The sequence below is a fragment of the Pristiophorus japonicus genome, chromosome 4 (genome assembly GCF_044704955.1).
Source record: "Pristiophorus japonicus isolate sPriJap1 chromosome 4, sPriJap1.hap1, whole genome shotgun sequence".
In the NCBI taxonomy this organism is placed as follows: Eukaryota; Metazoa; Chordata; class Chondrichthyes; family Pristiophoridae; genus Pristiophorus; species Pristiophorus japonicus.
In genome coordinates, this window is record NC_091980.1 from 86233630 (window position 1) to 86256255 (window position 22626).

Sequence of the window (22626 nt, forward strand, 5' to 3'; positions counted from 1 at the left end):
ATTATGATAATTATCACTCTTTACCTAAAGACGTGTACCGTGACCTCAGGCTTTGAGTAAAACATTTCCGGTAAAAGTGAAAGACCTCACATCTGCTGATAGTCACTCATGACTGTTACAAATCAAATTATATAAATACATAAATACATGTAAATAAATGTAATACTCTTGCGGATCCCACAAGGTCGTTCCATCGTTTGCGGCACTGGTTGCCCTCACGCACATCGTAGGTCACCGACAAGACCACCTCTGCTATCTTGGTCCATATCTTCTGGTCAGCCTTTGGGGTGGGCTTCCCACGCCCTCCCTGTGTCAAATCACCCCAGCGTATCTCGACCTCCTGCAGGAGGGAGGCATATGCCTTGTCGGAGAACCTCCTCACTTGTTTGCGCCCTCTAATGTGCTCCTCTCCCACCTCACTGCGCTCAGCTGCATCAGTCTCCACAGCGTGCTGTGATGTCTCCTCCTCTCCCTCCATTATAGGCCAAATTCGGGCAAATATGTGGCTGGTAACAGCTAATTTTTGTTTCCCTATTTGCTGTAAAGCTCTAAACTCTCCCTCCTTCCTCCCAAAGCAGCCACACCACACCCACACACGCCTTCACTCCCTCTCAGCTCCCTCTCTCTCTCTGTCTCCTCTTCTGCATATGTCATGATGCACCTTGACCTCCTGAATTGCGGGAATCGAGCGTTGCCATGCCGCTGTTAAGGACAGCGACATTTTACGGCAAAAGGTCAATGAGATTTAATGCTACCGCCCATTTCATATCGCTCACGGTAACGCTCAATTTCAAAAATGGAGACTAGCTGCTTTGAGAATGGGCAACAAGCCAGCGATCTGAAAACCCATTTTTACTGCCTACACCGGAAACAACGCACATTTTTGGGCGATAAGCACAAAAGTGTAAAATCTAGCCCATTGTCTGAGGATAAGAGGCCGCCCATTTAAAACTGAGATGAGGAGAAATTTCTTCTCTCAAAGGGTTGTAAATCTGTGGAATTCTCTGCCCCAGAGAACTGTGGAGGTTGGGTCATTGAATATATTTAAGGCAGAGATAGACAGATTTTTGAGCGATAAGGGAGTAAAAGGTTATGGGGAGCGGGCAGGGAAGTGGAGCTGAGTCAATGTTCAGATCAGCCATGATTTAATTAAATGGCGGAGCAGGCTCAAGGGGCCAAATGGCATACACCTGCTCCTATTTCTTATGTTCTTATGTTCTTATTATTAGGTAAGACATAGTGGGACTATAGTTGTTATAAGGTAAGACGTAGTAGGACTATAGTTGTTATAAGGTAAGACGTAGTAGGACTATAGTTGTTATCAGGTAAGACATAGTGGGACTATAGTTGTTATAAGGTAAGACGTAGTAGGACTATGGTTGTTATAAGGTAAGACGTAGTAGGACTATGGTTGTTATAAGGTAAGACGTAGTAGGACTATAGTTGTTATAAGGTAAGATATAGTGGGACTATAGTTGTTATAAGGTAAGACGTAGTAGGACTATAGTTGTTATAAGGTAAGACATAGTGGGACTATAGTTGTTATAAGGTAAGACGTAGTAGGACTATAGTTGTTATAAGGTAAGACGTAGTAGGACTATAGTTGTTATAAGGTAAGACGTAGTAGGACTATAGTTGTTATAAGGTAAGACGTAGTAGGACTATGGTTGTTATAAGGTAAGACGTAGTAGGACTATAGTTGTTATAAGGTAAGACGTAGTACGACTATGGTTGTTATAAGGTAAGACGTAGTAGGACTATAGTTGTTATAAGGTAAGACGTAGTAGGACTATGGTTGTTATAAGGTAAGACGTAGTAGGACTATAGTTGTTATAAGGTAAGACGTAGCAGGACTATGGTTGTTATAAGGTAAGACGTAGTGGGACTATAGTTGTTATAAGGTAAGACGTAGTAGGACTATGGTTGTTATAAGGTAAGACGTAGTAGGACTATAGTTGTTATAAGGTAAGATGTAGTAGGACTATGGTTGTTATAAGGTAAGACGTAGTGGGACTATAGTTGTTATAAGGTAAGACGTAGTAGGACTATGGTGAACTCCGGGAAATGATTGGTCACTGACCAAATTTTTTGCAGATAAACATAAGAAATTAATTCTCAAAATGAAAGAAGATGGGTGGGACCCATCAGTCGAACCTGTCAAACAAAGGGTTTGGTGCGAAAAGCAAACTAAAGAGGAAATAAAGCTGGTGTTCTAATTATCTGGTAGTGTCTGAGATTTAGTGAAAGATGAAACCTAAATTAGAAGAGTTGACCAGTCTAAGACAGACAAAGAGACAGGCGACTATGTTTGGACCGATTGACGATCCAACAGATAAAGGACAGGGTGAGTTAGGGGACGGCCCACCGCCCTATGCCACAGCGAGCGCCCTAGACTTAGAAGGAGAAGTGATTCCTATTGTGTTCCTAACACAGATGAGACTGCACACAGGGAGGTTAAAGTAACAGTGATCTCAGTCTTTATTAAGAGACTCCAGAGTGAGGAACAGGCCTTAGAGACCGGCTTAAATACTGTGCTCCCAAGGGATGCTGTGATCCCTTGGGACTTCAGGGGATGCGCTCCCTGGTGGTGGAATATGGGAGTGCATGCGTTACAGATACACAACATCACTCCCCCCAAAAGTCAAGGTGAAAACTATTTACAAGGCATTTCTTTCCCTGGTGGACCGCCTCGGTACAAATGTCTGTTCTGGTGTGTTAGCTGTGCCCTCGCTGGGCTGGCGTATTGTTGGCCCTGCAGGGCTGCTGGGTGAGCCTGGCCTTGCTGAGCTGTTGGGCATGATGGGTTTGATTTCCTGGTCCAGGGTGGTGTCGTTGATCCTTTGGGTGTGTGTTGTGGGCTCGAAAAAGGTGGTGTCTGCTGTAGGTTGTTCAGGGCAGTCTGTGAACCGCAGCCTCGTTTGGTCCAGGTGCTTTCTGCAAATTTGTCCATTGTCTAGTTTGACTACAAACACCCTACTCCCTTCTTTAGCTATCACAATGCCCGCGATCCACTTGGGACCATGTCCATAGTTTAGCACATACACAGGGTCATTCAGATCAATTTCCCGTGACACAGTGGAGCGACCATCATTTACATTTTGTTGCTGCCGCCTGCTCTCTACCTGATCATGCAGGTTGGGGTGAACCAGTGAGAGTCTGGTTTTAAGTGTCCTTTTCATGAGTAGCTCAGCCGGGGGCACACCTGTGAGCGAGTGGGGTCTCGTGCGGTAGCTGAGCAGTACTCGGGACAGGCGGGTTTGGAGTGAGCCTTCTGTGACTCTTTTCAGGCTCTGTTTGATGGTTTGTACTGCCCGCTCTGCCTGCCCATTGAAGGTTGGTTTAAACGGGGCCGAGGTGACATGCTTGATCCCATTGCGGGTCATGAATTCTTTAAATTCGGCACTGGTGAAACCTGGCCCGTTGTCACTGACCAGTATGTCAGGCAGACCGTGGGTGGCAAACATGGCCCTCAGGCTTTCAATGGTGGCGGTGGCGGTGCTTCCTGACATTATTTCACATTCAATCCATTTTGAAAAAGCACCACCACCACTAGGAACATTTTACCGAGTAACGGGCCTGTATAGTCGACATGGATCCTCGACCATGATCTGGAGGGCCTGGACCACAAACTTAGTGGTGCCTCTCTGGGCGCGTTGCTCATCTGAGCACACACGCTGCATTGCCGTACACAGGACTCTAAGTCAGAGTCGATACCGGACCACCACACGTGGGATCTGGCTATTGCTTTCATCATTACTATACCCAGGTGTGTGCTGTGGAGATCCGAGATGACGTCTCCCTGCCCTTTTTGGGTAGCACTACGCGGTTACCCCACAACAGGAAGTCTGCCTGAATGGACAGCTCATCCTTTCGCCGCTGGAACGGCTTGATTAGCTCTTGCATTTCAGCGGGGATGCTGGCCCAGCTCCCATGCAGTACAGTTTTTTTACTAGGGACAGCAGAGGATCTTGGCTCGTCCAAGTCCTAATCTGGTGGGCCGTGACAGGTGATTTATCATTTTCAAAAGCTTCCATGACCATCAACAAGTCTGAGGGCTGCGCCACCATCAACAAGTTTGCAGGCTGCACCATTTCCACCCCCGTGGTGGGAATGGTAGCCGACTGAGAGCATCCGCACAGTTCTTGGTGCCTGGCCTGTGACGGATGGTATAGTTATACGCTGATAGTGCGAATGCCCACCTTTGTATGTGGGCTGAGGCATTAGTATTTATCCCCTTGTTTTCAGCGAACAGGGATGTGAGGGGCTTGTGATCGGTTTCCAGCTCAATTTTGCGGCCAAACAGGTACTGATGCATTTTTTTTACCCTGAACACACATGCTAATGCCTCTTTCTCAATCATGCTGTAGGTCCTCTCGGCCTTAGACAAGCTCCTGGAGGCATAGGCTACAGGTTGCAACTTTCCCGCAATGTTAGCTTGTTGTAATACACAACCGACTCCGTACGACGACGCATCACATGCTAGCACAAGTCTTTTACACGGGTTATACAATACAAGCAGCTTGTTGGAGCATAAAATGTTTCTGGCTTTCTCAAAAGCAATGACTTGGTTTTTTCCCCAAACCCAGTTCTCACCTTTACACAATAACACATGTAGGGGCTCTAAGAGGGTGCTTAACCCCGGTAGGAAGTTACCAAAATAGTTGAGGAGTCCCAGGAACGACCGCAGCTCCGTGATGTTCTGTGGCCTGGGCGCATTCCTGATATCCTCTGTCTTGGCGTATGTGGGCCGAATGCCGTCCGCCGTGATCTTTCTCCCCAAAAACTCCACTTCTGTTGCCATGAAGACGCATTTCGACCTCTTCAGCTGCAGCCCTTCACGATCCATTCGCTGGAGGACCTCCTCCAGGTTTTGTAGGTGCTCGACGGTGTCCCGACCCATGATCAATATGTCGTCCTGAAAAACCACCGTGCATGGTACCGACTTGAGTCGGCTCTCCATGTTCTCTGGAAGTTCGCTGCAGCCGACCGAATTCCAAACGGGCATCTGTTGTAGATGAACAGTCCCTTGTGCGTGTTGATGCAGGTGAGGCCCTTCGAAGACTCCTCCAGCTCCTGCGTCAAGTAGGCTGAAGTCATGTTGAGCTTGGTAAACGTCTTGCCTCCTGCCAGTGTCGCAAATAGGTCGTCTGCCTTAGGTAGCAGGTATCGGTCCTGTAGTGAGAAACGATTAATAGTTACTTTATAATCACTGCAAATCCTGACCGTGCCATCACTTTTGAGTACTGGAACAATCGGGCTGGCCCACTCGCTGAATTCCACTGGGGAGATGATGCCCTCGCGTTGTAGCCTGCCCAGCTCGATTTCCACTCTCTCCCTTATCATGTGAGGTCCCACTCACGCCTTGTGGTGAATGGGTCGTGCCTCTGGGACCAAGTGGATCCGCACCTTCACCCCAGAAAAGTCATAAAAACAATGGCCACTGAATGAAGCCATAGGCCCCCCATGAGGACTGACAATGATCCCAAAATTCACGTCACTGTGTTGTTAGGGGGCCGGCAGTGTGACATGTTAGATGACACGGGAGCGTCAGTCTTGATAACAGATATACCTCTGCCAACTATTAGGCGATCACTATTGATACAGGGAGTAGGTGAAACCACGACCCGGGTACTACAAAGTGAAGTGATGGTCCCAGAGGTGGCAGGGATATTAATCCCAGCCCAGTTCTAGGTGTGTAATAATCCTGAAGGAACTATTTTAGGAATCAACCTATTAGACCAACTGAGGGCACTAATAGACCCCAGGGAAAGAAAGATAACGTGGAAAGATTGTTCGGGTGGAGAAAGGATGACCTTGTGGGGCTGTAACAAGCTAGAGAATCATGCTCACGTTGGCAGCATACAGTCCTTCACCTGGGACTGGTCTAAAGAAAGGAGATGGGAATGATTTGCTCATATCTCGGGGAGGTATGGGCAACATCAAAACAGGACTGTGGACTCGTGGACCCTTGTGCGTGTTGATGTAGGTGAGGTCCTTCGAAGACTCCTCCAGCTCCTGCGTCAAGTAGGCTGAAGTCAGATTGAGCTTGGTAAACGTCTTGCCTCCAGAACAAAAGGTGCATAAACCGTATCCCATATGACCCAAGGCCCGCGAGGTGGTTGCCCGGATCATCCGGGACCTGGTGGCCGACGGAGTACTAAGGGAAACGGTGGTCACAACTAACTCGCCAGTGTGGCCCATCAAGAAGCCAGACAGATCAGACCGACTGACTATTGACTACACTGCGCTGAATAAGATCACGTCACGGGAACACCCCATAGTAGCCGGTCCAACGACCATTTTTAATGGTCTAAAACCCGAACATAAAATCTTTACCGTATTAGACATAGCCAATGGATTCTAGTTAGTAGCCCTTTCCCGAGAATCAGAAAATAAGTTTGCCTTCACCTTAGGAGAACAGCAGTACACGTGGACCAGGGTACCACAGCGATTCCATAACAGACCGGCCATATTCCACTGGACTGTGAGCCGATGTTGGAGAATGTAGACCTGACTCCCTGCAAGAGTACTGTCCTACAATATGTAGATGACTTATTGATAGCCTCCGAAAGCACAAAAGGACACACCGGGGCACTCGTAGAAGTCCCAGAGGTGCTCCGGAGATCCGGGTTTAAAGTGAACCCAAAGAAAGTCCTCATGTCCGCCCCGGTTCTAGGACTGCCCAACATGGAGCTACCATTCCATATTTACTGTGATTACCAGGGAAGTTTCTGTGGAGCCATGGTCACCTAAGCCCACGGTGACCGGCAAAGACCCGTCACCTACTATTCAGCCCAAGAGTCGTTGGTGGCGGTGGGACTGTCCAGATGTGTAGCAGCACTAAATTGCGCAACATGGGCAGTGAAAGTTAGTGCACCCGTAGTAATGACCAGAGATATCGTGTTACATATGAAACACATTCTAGTAGAAATGTTAAACACGGGAAAACTCCGAGCCGTCTCCAACGTCCGGAGGGCGAAATGGGAAGCCGTTCTGTTATCCCGGGATGACTCGGTAAAGATAGTGAGGGACACCGGTTAGAACTCAGCAGAAAGAATTCTGGCCACGGGGGAACCACATGGGTGCCATCCACTCGACTGGGAAGATACCCCGGGGAACATAGGTGAGGTACCCTTAGACGATCCCGATCTGGTGTTGTATGTAGACAGGTCCTGAAAATATATAGATGGAGTCCCCCATACCTGATGGGCTGTAGTAAATCAGAGCCTAGAGGCCATATTGAATGGAGCTTTAGAGGGAGGACTATTGGCACAGGTGGCAGAATTGACCGCACTGACCGAAGCCCTCAAACAAGCCGAGGGAAAACGGGTCAATATCTATTTGGATAGCCGCTACGCCTTTGGCATGGTACATGACTACATGACCGCCTGGGGAAGATGAGGGTTCGTCACCTCAGGGGGCGAGGCCATCAAGCAATGGAGCCGTATTTAGGCTGCTATTAGATGCTGCTAGTAAACCTGCCCAAGCGGCAGTGATAAAGGTGAAGGTTCACCAACAAATAGTGGATGAGATACAAAAAGGAAATGAGGCAGTGGACCACGCAGCCCGACGGGCCGCAGAGTCCAAAGCCCTCGACCCAGAACCCATAAGCACCCTGGCACTTGGGGAAGACGGTTATAGATGTAACGAAACTACAGGAAGATACAAGTGAAAAAGAGGAGTGGAAGGACACGGGCAGGGCCCGTGGTTCAGACTCCATATGGAGGCGAGATGGTTGCAAGATTGCACCTGAATGCATTTGACATATGTTGATGGAACTGCATCACGAGATCAATCACCACGGATGTAATGCTGTAACTATTAGTATTGATCGGGATTGGTGGTGGCCGGCCATGGCCAATGGGTAGCCAAATACTGTCAACAATGTATTACATGCGCCCAACACAACCCTGGAAAGGCTGTAAAGATCTGGATGGCCCATCAGCCCCGCCCTCAGGGACCATGGGAAAATCTGCAAATTGCTTTTACAGGGCCACTACCAAACTCTCGAGGAAGGAAATATTTTCTAGTAATAATAGATCAATTCACACGGTGGGTGGAAGCATTCACAGTTCGCAACTGTACTGCGACCACAGTCATGCCAATACTGGCTGAGGAGGTGATTCCGCGTTGAGGAATACCCGCACAGATTGACTCAGACCAGGGAACTCATTTCACCGGGAAAGTAATAAAGGTAGTCTGTAAGACTCTGGGCATTAAACAAAAGTTCCACATTCTGAGCCAGCCCTAAAGTTTAGGGATGGTAGAGAGAATGAATCGGACTCTTAAAACTTTACTGGCCAAGGCCATACAGGAAACCAGGCAATCCTGACTGGAATTGTTACCCACAATATTAATTAGATTGCACGCAACCCCAAATTGGACTACAGGGCTAACACCCTACGAGCTGATGACAGGACGTGCCATGAAAATACCTGAGGGTATAATTTCGGGAGGACCGGATCTGGGACTATTATGGGACCGAATCAGACAGTACGTAATGGAATTAAGCAAATAATTAAAAGATATGAGACAGGAAGTCAGGGAGCAAGAGGAATGTAGGGATCATGATGAGGACTTTGAATCCCCGGCAGACGTGCAGCAAGTCGGAGAACAGGCACACCAACATCAGTCCCTGGGAGGACAGGCGCACCAACATCAGTGTCCTCGACCAGGCTAACATCCCCAGTATTGAAGCACTGACCACACTCGATCAGCTTCGCGGGGCAGGCCACATAATTCGCATGTCAGACACGAGACTCCCTAAGCAAATGCCTTATGCAGAGCTCCTTCATGGTCAACAAGCCAAAGGAGGACAGCGGAAACGTTATAAGGACACCCTCAAAGTTCTTTGATGTTCAGCCATCAAAGAACTCACTTTGGGAGTGAAAGCAGGTCTTCCTCGTTTCCGAGGGACTGCCTGTAATGATGAGGAGAAAAGGTAATGGCCAAGGGACTACCAGGACGAACAGGGTTCACTCCTCGGTGGATCGGGCCATACCAAATCTTGAAAGTGATGAAACCTGCGCATGCGTGGATATGGGAGGATAAGGGCATTGGAAACATTGGTCCCAGCTGAAACCAACTGATCTGTAGTGGACAGCCTCAGGGCATACACCCTTTGTCTTTACAAGATGGCGTAATAGAAACTCTTTTGGAGTTTATCTGCAAAAACAAAAGACATTAAACCGTGCCACCCTACCTGGGTGACACACCAGACATTTACAAGGCCCTTTTTTTTCCTTTTTTTTTGTGTTTTTCTTTTTTTTTTTGGTTTTTTTTTGGGCACTAAAATCACAATTTTTCCCCAGTGCCCCCTATAAAAGGGAAGGGGGACACTAAAAGCACCGACAATTAAAAAATTAAACTTTAAAACGTAAAATCAAATTAAAATTTGGTTGCCGGGCGTGATGATGCACTCCAGTCCCTCCGGTGCCCACCTCTCGCGGAAGGCCGCGAGCGTACCGGTGGACACCGCGTGCTCCATCTCCAAGGACACCCTGGACCGGATGTAAGAGCGGAAGAGAGACAGGCAGTCAGGTTGAACGACCACCTCGACCGCCCACTGCCTGGACCGGCTAATGGCACCCTTGGCCGTGCCCAGGAGCAGTCCTACGAGGAGGCCTTCGGACCTACCTGCTCCCCTCCGCACAGAGTGCCCAAAGATCAGGAGAGTGGGACTGAAGTGCAGCCAGAATTTCAGGAGCAGCCCCTTCAAATAATGGAACAGGGGCTGCAACCTCGTGCACTCAATAAAAACATGGAACACGGACTCCTCCAGACCGCAGAAATTGCAGGCGGCCTGGGAGTCCGTGAACCGGCTTAAAAATTTGTTGCACGGCACTGCTCCGTGCACCACCCTCCAGGCCAAGTCCCCGATGAATAGTGGGAGGACCCCTGCGTAGAGGGCCCTCCATCGGGGACCCCCGCCTCCTCCGGACGGCAAGATGGTACGCCATGGCGTGTCCGGACGGTAGGCGAGGATGGCAAAGTTGAGAGTGTGCAGGAGCAGCCCGTACAAGAAACCCCTCCGCGCGGAACTGAAAGGCACGGAGGGGATTTCCCCGAGGCGGCTCAAGTTGTGAGGCGCCGGCCCCCGAGGGAGGTTCCGGGGTTTGGCGCCGATGAGGAATTCCGTCCGGACGGGGGTCAGTTCGGACGGGATCTCCCCACGTGCTTGAGCCTCCTCGATGCACCTAACGGAGTCAGGGCCCAGAGCTGTTTTTAGCGACTCGATGGCATCGGCTGCGTGGCGGACGTTGGCAGAATTTAGGCGCCGCGCCAGCGTGTCTGGCGCCATCCAGCCCGCTCCTCCGCCATCGAGCAGGTCCCTGACCCTGGTCACCTCACCTGCCACAGCCCTCTCTTCCGACCGCCACATAAAACCTCGGTCGTGGAGGTACGGATTCCCGAGCAACGGCTCCTGCAGGACGGCCGCCACTCCAGCCGGCGGAGAGCTGCGCTTGGTGGAGACTTTGTTCCAGACCCTGATGAGTTCCCTGTAAAAGACAGGCAGCTCCCGGAGGGCGGTTCTGACACCCCCCAAGTTCACAAACAGGAGCTGCGTGTCATAATTGAGGTTGCGCTGCTGGCGGAAGAAATACCTCGCCAGAGCACACCACCTAGGAGGGGGCTCGACGTAAAGGTATCTCTACAGGGTCTGAAGACGGAAAGTCGCGAGCTGGGCGCTGACGCACGCCAACGACTGACCGCCCTCCTCAAGCGGGAGACTCAAGACCGCAGCAGAGACCCAGTGCTTCCTGTTGTTCCAGAAGAAGTCCGCCAGCTTCTTCTGTATCTTGGCGACAAACGCAGGGGGAGGGGTCAAAGTGACCAGCCGGTACCACAACATTGCGGCCACCAGCTGGTTTATGACTAGCGCTCGACCCCTGTAGGACAGCACTCGGAGCAGTCCTGTCCAGCGCCCTAGGCGAGCGGCGACCTTGACCTCCAGTTCGCCGGCCAGGCTCCCTCGTCGGGGCTAAGGTAGACTCCCAGATAGAGGAGATGGGTCGTGCTCCAGGCAAAAGGCCTGAGCTCCTCCGGCAGGGAGTCCACCCGCCACTGACCCACCAGGAGTCCGGAACATTTCTCCCAGTTGATCCTGGCGGAGGACGCGGCCGAGTAAATCTCCTGGCACTCACGCATCCTCCGCAGGTCAGCGGGATCCTCTACCGCGAGGAGCACGTCATCGGCGTAAGCCGAGAGGACGACCTCCACGCCCGGCCCTTGCAGAGCCAGTCCCGTCAACCTCGTCCGCAAGAGGCGCAGGAAAGGCTCCACGCAAACGGCGTATAACTGGCCAAGCATGGGGCATCCCTGGCGCACCCCTCTCCTAAAGCGAAGGGGCGCCGTCAAGGACCCGTTAACCTTAATCAGACACTCCGCGGCGGCGTACAACAGTCGGATCCGGGCGATGAAATGCGTCCCGAACCCGAAAGCGCGCAGAGTTCCGAGCAGATAGTCGTGATCCACCCTGTCGAACGCCTTCTCTTGGTCGAGGGATAGGAGGCGTAATAGAAAATGCTACTGCTGCTAGGCCAGGTGTATGCGGATGACGGTGAAGACCCAAATGACCCGGACTACAGCCGACACATAGGCCCCAACAAAGTCAGAATATACATGATCTTCCAGCCCGGGCAGACAGGATGGCTGCCAAACTACGATGGTGCTTCAATACATGGATGTGGAAGACCTAGTCAAAATCTGATGGATATATTTGTACTGAAAAACTGAACCATATGTATGTATTGTCCTTTGCACAGTATACGAATGAGAGAGCCATTCTTGCTAAAGTATATGAAAGACTTTATGGACCCATTTAAGCTACCGCACAATGCTTTCCAAGCAGTCACAATATGTGTATGGTCAAGAAAGATAAGGGTCCGATTTATCTCTAACTGTGAAAACGAAGATGGGTCTTGTCCGCCCCCGTGTTAAGAGTGAAGTGGGTCGACGTGTGGCTAGCAACTACCGCCCCGCCCGTCACCACTCCACCCGAGCTGTTACATTACCGTGAATTGATGCCAGGTTCCCCGAGTGGAATAGTCTTAAGGGCAGAGGGTACGGAATTGTATGACAATGTACATGACAAGATTGTGCCTGTTATAGTAAACTTAACAGAGTTAGGATTACCAAGTAAGACTGCGTAAGCTGTATGAGAAATTATTATTCACGGTGCTGAGGGAAGCCACAGATGCCACAGGGGCATCCCGCTTCAGGGGATACTCAGAGGAACTCCATCAACATAAGTGAGGACTAGTCAACGACATTCTAACCGGAGTAAACACAGGGGCATCTCTTGTCAATGCCCTCGACATACAGGGTGTCCAGGCCAGGGCAGAGCACTTGAAAGGGGTGTTGAAAACCCTGCTACAAAAGGACAACCAGGCCACCCAAACTGGGGTGGAGCTTGGGGAACGGACAGTCCAGGATTTATTAATGGGGATCACGGTAATAGAAGGACACGAGGCCACCATCAACCGGTTGATTGACCGAGAGTATGATGACACTCCTATAGTAACTGGATGATCGGGCAAGTAAGACACAACCTGGATCAGATCCAAAGGGGCAAGGTGCCCAACTGGATAAACAGTACCCACCTTCATGACATTGCACAGCTGCCTGGGGCTTTAGATACATGTACACTGAAAGGACTGACAAGGTTATATCCTGTGGTCCAAGGGTGTGTGAACTCGCACTGACAGCTAGTGGCCATGATTCTCTTGATCCCAGCATTAGCCAAGGACGTGATCCCCTACCCACAATACGAGATCCAGAATCTGGGGCTGATCTGGGGGGATGAGTACCTTCAATAATTTCCCATAGATCAGTATGCCATTCGTAGAAATGGGACTATAAAGGGGGTCGCCCTAATCGGTTGCCGTTGCAAAGATAGCCTCAGCATCTGCCCTCGCCCAGTAGGAACCGCGGGCAAAGATGGGTGTTGGTTCAACCAAACAGATGGGTGTGTGCTGGAAGTGTCTCATGTAGACCATCAGCAGACTCGCTCCGCTTACCGAGGAAAAGGGGAATACTGTGTGGTTATAACCGAAATCACCTATGACTATGCTGGGTTAGAATGTAACATAACCATGCTCAACTTCTGCTTTAAAGCCCGAATCCCAGTAAACATTGGACATGGCCGAATGGTATATATCCACCCCAGGGAACAAGTTGTCGTGTATGTAGACCATGTATACTAACTGTATAGTCACATAAGGTGTGCCACCAGAGGGCACTGCGGTGGGAGACCTGAGGGTCACCTGCATAGGGCCCAATATAAGAGGCTGCCCACCATGCTTGTGCCTCACTCTGGAATTACAATAAATGGGACTAAGGTCACAACAGCTCAAGTACAATACTAGACCTCGTGGAGTCATTCATAAGATTATTAAAGATATAAGAACTGGCGACGAGATTACGAACTTGCACACAAAAATGACTAACGGTGCATTAGAAAAGTTTTCAGGTGAAGATTGGGAAGCCTTTACGGAGTGGCTCGACCAATATTTCATAGTAAACAGCCTGGTAGGCCACGCTGGCAGATAAGCGCAGAGCTATCTTGTTGACCAGTTGTGGGCCCGCGGTCTATAGCTTCGTCAGGGACTTGCTTGCACCAGAGAAAACAACAACCAAGTCATACGAGGAGCTGAAAGTGCTAATTCGGGACTAACTCAAACTGAAGGAGAGCATCCTCATGGCCAGGCATCGATTTTATTCACACCGCCGCCCCGAGCGCGAAGTACGCTGCCGAAGGGCTCGAAGGGCCGAATGGCATACTCCTGCACCTATTTTCTATGACCTCAGGAGGCTGGCAGGACCGTGTGAATTCGGTACATCCCTCGCCGATGTGTTGCGGGACGTCTTCATAATTGGCATCGGTCATGAGGCCTTTCTTCAGGCTACTGTCTGCCGAAACCACTGTCACTCTGCAGAAAGCCATCAGCATCAGCCAGGCGTTCATGACCTAAAGCTGCAGCTCCAAGCAGATGATGACTCACTCTCAGGACTCAAACCCGGCAAGTAATGTAAATAAAATGGCGCCTTTCACAGGCAGAACTGTTGAATGTGAATCTGCCCAGGCCAGAGCATACAGGCTCCCGAGTCCTTTAACTCAGAGTCTGCCGAGGGGTGCAAACGTAAGCCAAGTAGCACCATGCTGGCATTGTGGGGGTAATCACAGGGCTCATCAGTGTCAGTTCAGAGACGATGTGTGGAAAGGCTGCAGCACAAAGGGCCACCTCCAGCGAGTGTGCAAAAGAGCTGTGAAGCAGATCCACGCAGCCCCGAGGCACAGACCGCTCATCGCGATTGCGTGGCGATGATCCGGCGGAGACGACCCAAACGCACCTTCCTGGTTTCAGTGGCAGGACTCCTAGGGAGGAAGATTGGATCCAAGGGCGCCTTCCCAGCTTCAGTGGCAGAATCCCTGGGAAAGAAGATCACGGCAGTCGACATCATGGACAGGGAAAAGATGGCGTCCAAACCACGAGGTGCAGCGCTAATGGAGCAACGACACGTGGTTGCATGCGAGGAAGATGATTGGGGTAAAAGTAGTAAGGCCATTTTAAAGGAGGCCAGCAACCTGTCAATTTTGAATGAACTGCTTGAAATTGGTAACCAATGTAAAAGTCCAGCTGTAACGAGCAAAATGTTGTTGAGCGATGTCGGGTGCAAATTGCAATCAGCCAATGTAGCGAGCGAACACCGAACGGTCGTATACAGGCCCAGCGGGTTACCCAATGCTGTAGCGTGCATCCCCGGGACCAGAACGATGTATCATAAAGTGTCCCCACAGCTGACAGAAGTAGACAAGCCGCAGAGTAAACGATCCCCGGAGAGCAGAGACACCGATAGCGATACACTGCCTTAGATCGGTTTAACATTGCAGGCACCCAATGGCATGAACCGCCACAGGCCAGAAACAGTAAACTGCGCCTATGCTCACAGTCAGCTACCGTCGCCCACCACCCGGGTGGAAAAGGCGCAGCCCACAAACCCACTCGCCACCACGGAATGCCCAAGAGCGAAGGGTCACCAGCAACGGCTCCTCCGAACGGGACCTGTATCAGCCAGGATCCCAAACTAGAGAGTGCTCACAATGGTGCCCTCAACGAAAGCGAGTCAGCAGTCTCCTGCAAACTGCTAGACAAGACGAGGCAGCCCCACCGTCGCTTAGACGAAACGCTCACTCGCTCAGACCGCTTCCCGGGAGCAGCAGTGACACTGTGCAAGGGAAAAGGACAGGGAGGTCACAGACACATCAGCTGTCTTTGGGTCTGCCTGACACTAGGAGTAATGGCAAGAACCCTGAGCTCCGACAACTCGAGCCAAATGAGCTCCACTCGCCCACAGACCCACTAGCATGGGGCGCTGCGCCGCCACCAGACGACCCAGATCTCATCCGGCCGTGCTGGGACTAGACTGTCCTTGTGTACCTGTACTAAGATACCTGTACTGATCATGTAAATGTACCACACAAAAAGAAACGCAACTGTAATCCACCCAACAAATGTACCAAGATGTAAATGTAAAACCCATGTGATGAACTTAGAAACACAGAAACATAGAAAATCGGTGCAGGAGTAGGCTATTCGGCCCTTCGAGCCTGCACTGCCATTCAATGAGTTCATGGCTGAACATGTAACTTCAGTACCCCATTCCTGCTTTCTCGCCAGACCCCTTGATTCCCCTAGTAGAAAGGACTACATCTAACTCCATTTTGAATATATTTAGTGAATTGGCCTCAACAACTTTCACCAAGACCCTGTACAACTGTAGTAACATCTCCCTGCCCCTGTACTCAAATCCCCTCGCTATGAAGGCCAATATGCCATTTGCTTTCTTAACCGCCTGCTGTACCTGCATGCCAACCTTCAATGACTGATGTACCATGACACTCAGGTCTCGTTGCACCTCCCCTTTTCCTAATCTGTCACCATTCAGATAATAGTCTGTCTCTCTGTTTTTACCACCAAAGTGGATAACCTCACATTTATCCACATTATACTTCATCTGCCATGCAATTGCCCACTCACCTAACCCATCCAAGTCACTCTGCAGCCTCATAGCATCCTCCTCGCAGCTCACACTGCCACCCAACTTAGTGTCATCCGCAAATTTGGAGATACTACATTTAATCCCCTCGTCTAAATCATTAATGTACAATGTAAACAGCTAGGGCCCCAGCACAGAACCTTGCGATACCCCACTAGTCACTGCCTGCCATTCTGAAAAGTACCCATTTACTCCTACTCTTTGCTTCCTGTCTGCCAACCAGTTCTCAATCCACGTCAGCACACTACCCCCAATCCCATGTGCTTTAACTTTGCACATTAATCTCTTGTGCGGGACCTTGTCGAAAGCCTTCTGAAAGTCCAAATATACCACATCAACTGGTTCTCCTTTGTCCACTCTACTGGAAACATCCTCAAAAAATTCCAGAAGATTTGTCAAGCATGATTTCCCTTTCACAAATCCATGCTGACTTGGACCTATCATGTCACCTCTTTCCAAATGCGCTGCTATGACATCTTTAATAATTGATTCCATCATTTTACCCACTACCGATGTCAGGCTGACTGGTCTATAATTCCCTATTTTCTCTCTCCCTCCTTTTTTAAAAAGTGGGATTACATTGGCTACCCTCCACTCCATAGGAACTGATCCAGAGTCTATGGAATGTTGGAAAATGACTGTCAATGCATCCGCTATTTCCAAGGCCACCTCCTTAAGTACTCTGGGATGCAGTCCATCAGGCCCTGGGGATTTATCGGCCTTCAATCCCATCAATTTCCCCAACACAATTTCCCGATTAATAAGGATTTCCCTCAGTTCCTCCTTCTTACTAGACCCTCTGACCCCTTTTAACATCCAGAAGGTTGTTTGTGTCCTCCTTAGTGAATACTGAATCAAAGTACTTGTTCAATTGGTCTGCCATTTCTTTGTTCCCCATTATGACTTCCCCTGATTCTGACTCCAGAGGACCTACGTTTGTCTTCACTAACCTTTTTCTCTTTACATATCTATAGAAGCTTTTGCAGTCCGTTTTAATGTTCCCTGCAAGCTTCCTCTCGTACTCTATTTTCCCTGCCCTTATCAAACCCTTTGTCCTCCTCTGCTGAGTTCTAAATTTCTCCCAATCCCCGGGTTCGCTGCTATTTCTGGCCAATTTGTATGCCACTTCCTTGGCTTTAATACTATACCTGATTTCCCTTGATAGCCATGGTTGAGCCACCTTCCCTTTTGCATTTTTATGCCAGACAGGAATGTACAATTGTTGTCGTTCATCCATGCGGTCTCTAAATGTCTGCCATTGCCCATCCACTGTCAACCCCTTAAGTATCATTCGCCAATCTATCCTAGCCAATTCACGCCTCATACCTTCAAAGTTACCCTTCTTTAAGTTCTGGACCATAGTCTCTGAATTAACTGTTTCATTCTCCATCCTAATGTAGAATTCCACTATATTATGGTCACTCTTCCCCAAGGGGCCTCGCACAACGAGATTGCTAATTAATCCTCTCTCATTACACAACACCCAGTCTAAGATGGCCTCCCCCCGAGTTGGTTCCTCGACATATTGGTCTAGAAAACCATCCCTTATGCACTCCAGGAAATCCTCCTCCACCGTATTGCTTCCAGTTTGGTTAGCCCAATCTATATGCATATTAAAGTCACCCATGATAACTGCTGCACCTTGATTGTATGCACCCCTAATTTCCTGTTTTATGCCCTCCCCAACATCACTACAACTGTTTGGAGGTCTGTACACAACTCCCACTTTTGCCCTTTGGTGTTCTGCAGCTCTACCCATATAGATTCCACATCATCCAAGCTAATGTCCTTCCTAACTATTGCATTAATCTCCTCTTTAACCCACCTCCTTTTCCTTTTATTCTATCCTTCCTGAATGTTGAATACCCTTGGATGTTGAGTTCCAAGCCCTGATCATCCTGGAGCCATGTCTCTGTAATCCCAATCACATCATATCTGTTAACATCTATATGCACAGTTAATTCATCCACCTTATTACGGATACTCCTTGCATTAAGACACAAAGCCTTCAGGCTTGTTTTTTTAAACACCCTTTGTCCTTTTAGAATTATGATGTAGTGTGGCCCTTTTTGTTTCTTGCCATTATTTACTCGGCCTTCCACTATTGCTTTTTACCTTTCTACCATCTGTTTCTGACTCCATATTACTTTGCCCTGTCTCGCTGCATATGTTCCCATCCCCCTGCCATATTAGTTTAAACACTCCCAAACTGCATTAGCAAATGTTACCTCCAGGACATCAGTTCCAGTCCTGCCTTGAATGCAACGTGCATGTAATGGGCCATTAGCATGATCTCTGTGTGGGGGGGAGAATGGAGTAGTCATGGACTCACATCCACAAACCATTGGGACCTCCACTTGCAAGAGATCTCACTACCAACCCACCCAAGCTAGAAGCGACCCTCCAATGGTCAACCAGGAAGAGCAAAGCCCAGGTCATCGTCAATGTATGAGTCAATTTGCATTAAAGACTTGGGGGAAAGTGATGTCGTGTATGTAGACCATGTATACTAACTATATAGTTACATAAGGTATGCCACCAGAGGGCACTGCGGTGGGAAACCTGAAGGTCACCTGCATAGGTGTGCAGGGCCCAGTGTAAAAGGCTCCCCACCATGCTTGTGTCTCACTCTGGAGTTACAATAAATGGGACTAAGGTCACAACAGCTCAAATACAATTCTAGACCTCGTGGAGTCATTCATAAGAGTATTAAAGACATAACACAGGTGGCCCTAAACATCACTGACAGGCTCAGAGAAGAATTACAACAGCATGGGGAACCGGTAGGGGCTCCAATTCCCCACCTGCCAGAAGACCTGAAAGAGATTAAGGAAAATCTTCGGTAGACCCTTAACCGGTATCATGTCCTAGAACATGATCTGGCCGTGCCAGGCAAGGAGATAGATAAGGAACTTCGAGAAACACCATGTTACCTCCGAGCATGGAACTGGGGGCTGAATGTGAACATTCAGACTTGGATTCATATAATCTCTCAGATCCTAGTGGCTGTGCAGCTGTTGCTAGCACTGAGCTCCCTTATCATGGCATGCGCCTCTTGCAGGAGACACAGAAACCGGAGAATGGTGAAAGCCATCAGAGAGCAGCAGGGAAAGCTGCTTGGGAAGAGTATGCAAGACTCAGGGATTATTTAGCTATAGATGCACTATGCATCCCTAACCTAGCGGCTGATCACCGCAATTAGGGTGGGACTTAATAATAGTTGGTAGCCTTGGGTGGGGTAGCCAAGGACCAAAAGGGGGGGCTGAAGTGGGACAAACCATCCTTCAGCAATTAAGGTATTAACATTGCACCTTACACGCTACAGACTTCTACTTAATCAATTCTTAGAAATATAATTAGGACACACATGCACACATCAGTCCAGAGTGACAAACAACACATGACACGCGTCACAGCCGAAAAACAATGGATGTGATCAGACGTGATTACACTTAAATTGATTACACTTAAAACCTGCTGAATGTTGTTAACCATAACTGTCACCCGCACCTGGTGTGTATTTTAAGTTGATCAAGTAAATGTATAAATATGTTGACAAAATGTTGTTCGGAGAGAGTGGGTGTTGGACTGAGTTGGGAACTCAGGTGTGAACTGCTCTCCCTTGTAAGTAAAAATAAACGGCCTTTAATTTCTACTAAATGGACTTGTGTGTTGAGTTTTGCATAAACATTCCACTTTACTTATTGACAGACTGTAGTGATTAGAAAAGTAGGACATTGCATGGTGCATGAAATAGATGTGCAGCCTCCCTGAGGATATAAATGGGCTTCAGTAAGCATGTAACATCCGGTACATGTTTTCCACTGCAGAAGTGCCACTTGTAAGTTAATGAAGTGCACCAGTCTCTTTCGAATGTAGTTAGGTAATCCTTTACCTTTTTTTTAAAATTACAATTTCATTGACCTCAATATTTATGGAGAGGTGGTTAGGGAGTGGGGCGGAAGGGTACGGGGCGGTCGTAGTAGTCGGGAAACCCAGAAATGCGGATGTCCTGCCGAACTAATTTTGAATCATTTTTTCTCCATTTCCTGGATTGAGAGGCTGGATGGCTGTCGGGTGAAAAGACCTGCGTGGGAAGGCCCGAGCTGGGGAGCAGAGAGGAGATAGGGAGAGATTGTGGTGGGGGGGGGGGGGAAGCTGAAAAGATCGCAGGATGTGGCGGGAGATTGTGGGCTGAGAGAGATCATAGGGGCTTCCCGGAGGGGGAAACAGGTTTGTTTGAGGGGCCAGCGGTATCACTCCAACTCCTGCTGGCCCATCAGCAGTACTGGAAAAGCACTTACCTGCTAGGTCCAGCTGTTCTCACCTCCCTTCAGCTGCCAGGCTTCCCGAACCCCAGGAAACCCGGCCTGTTAAAATTTGAGGCATACAGCCTCATTAGCATATTTAAATAACTGACCCACCTCTCGAGAGCAGATTAGTCCCACCACCCCAACCTGGCTCCGTTAAAACCAGAAGTGGGCGTGTTCGAGGTAGATTGGGGTTGGGTTGCAGATTTTTGAAATTTTAACCTACCGACCTGCTCTGCTCCCACCCTTCATGTGGGGTTAAATTTCCCCCCATTGTTTCTGTAACTTTTTGCTGAGTTTCGTTCTTATGGGCACAAGGAAGGGAAAAATAGTAATTCATCACAAGTGGGAAAAGTCTACTGAAAAAGCCTGATCCTGATCTGGAATTACTGCAAGATTCTGGGGAAGCCCAGGTGGAGAGGAGGAATGGTGTCAGAGTAGGGGGTAGAGGGTCTAAAAATGCCTAACCTGGGAACTTGGGAAGGACTAGAGCAAGGATACTACCTAGGGTGCCATCGGTTGTTTTGCAGCATTTGGTGCAATTTGTTGAGTTTTGTGAAAATTTCAAAATGTAAACTAGGGACCAAAAGCCTGTTGTTTTTTCAAAAATAGAAGTGCTGCCCAGTCCCTGCCCCCCCACCCACTCTCACAAATTTGATTATATTAAAGTTCTGAATACAATTTTGGCAGCAGCGAAGTAAACATCAGTACTCAATTCCTCCCCAAATGCCCTGTCTATTTTAGACTGGCAAAAGGTGGTGGTTCTAACATCAGGTGCATCTAGTAGTGGCTCCAACAATTTTCAAATAGCATCAAAATCACAAAATATTATGTTAGAGTATTGGTTGAACTTCAGATTTATCTGTGATTCTGTTACCCATTTATTGTTCATAAAGCAAAGTGGAGCTGAGACCACTGATATGCAGAATTATAGAACTGTGTAATCTTTGACAGTATATGTTGCAGGATTGATTTTGAAATGTAAACCAAGTACAAACCAAGTCATTACCAGTAATATGTCAATCATGGTTTATATTCATGTAAACTAATGCATCGCATACTTTATCTTATATAACTACTATAAATATAATAATTTAAGTAAATTTATATTTCTAGTGAGTCAAATGTTGCCGATATAAAAAAAATTGCCATAATTCAGTCAATATGTGATATAATGATGACCATTTTGGTACTGTATAGCTGTAATGGTTGTCATAGTAACGGTTCTTTCTTTACTGGAAACAGGTTGCACCGGGGCAGCTGGGAACAAGGCCTAATCAAAAAACAGTGGCCAACCAGCAAATTGTGGAGACCAACCTCCTCATTGTAAGTTTTTATAAAAATAATTTTAACTCCTATTTTGTTTTAAAACAAGCACACGGCTGTGACGAATACTAGAATAGAATAAAGCAGCCTCAGGAAACCCATGAATATATTACAAAGATTAACAGAGACTGAAGCACATTAAAATACCACATTTTATAGTTCAGATGACATTGATAAATCATTTGGACTTAGCTGCTATAGTTTATGACAGAATCTGAATTTTTGCAATACTTTACTGTTTTATAACAAACTCTAGTTATATATTTTCCTATCTGTAAATAGGAATTCTACAAAGAAATTCATTGAAATTGAAAACAGAATTCATTACGCATTTCCTATCTTTTTTAAATACTTTCAGGTTCTCAGATAGAGAATCAGAGACTCACTTGAACACTGGAAGACCAGGGGGCAGAGAGCTGGAGACATAGACCGTCATAGACAGAAGGCTCACTACTTACCTGGTTTTCACTGTTTTCCTATATATTACCTCAGCATTTGATCTTTATGGAGCATTGCCAGGTTAGATATTTGTAAGTCCTTCAAATGCTTTCTGGAATTAAAACCAGTAACGGTGGTATGTTAATAATCCGTCAAACCAAAGTCATTTAAAAACGCCCGTTTACTTTCTGGAATGCACTGATTCTTTTGGAAATGGGGCCTGCAAACTTATTTCTCACAGTTTATGTTCCTTTCTCTGTCAATAAATGATTTTGAATTAAAAGTGTAAAACAGAATCTGTCCTCTCCGTTTTCTCTTAATTTAAAAAAAAAAGTATTCTCTCTCATCGGTTTTGTCGCAGTAAGTCCTTTTAAACAGCTAATTAACTTTTATTGTCCTTATGTATGTAAAGAGATTATTGAATTTCAATATCCAGCAGCCTCTTTGTTTTATTGCTGCTGATTGTTTGGTCCATGACTGGCTTGGCAGCAAT

At 48.0% G+C, this 22626-nt stretch overlaps 1 long non-coding RNA gene across 1 annotated transcript in view; it reads left to right on the forward strand.

The window, feature by feature from the left end:
- Positions 1–22348, forward strand: part of LOC139262111 (uncharacterized) — a 68129-nt gene extending 45781 nt beyond the window's left edge. The window contains exons 5-6 of the long non-coding RNA XR_011592903.1: positions 21615–21695; positions 22054–22348. This is a non-coding gene — a long non-coding RNA (uncharacterized lncRNA). The remainder of the gene's footprint in view (positions 1–21614; positions 21696–22053) is intronic.
- The last annotated feature ends 278 nt before the right edge of the window (positions 22349–22626 follow it).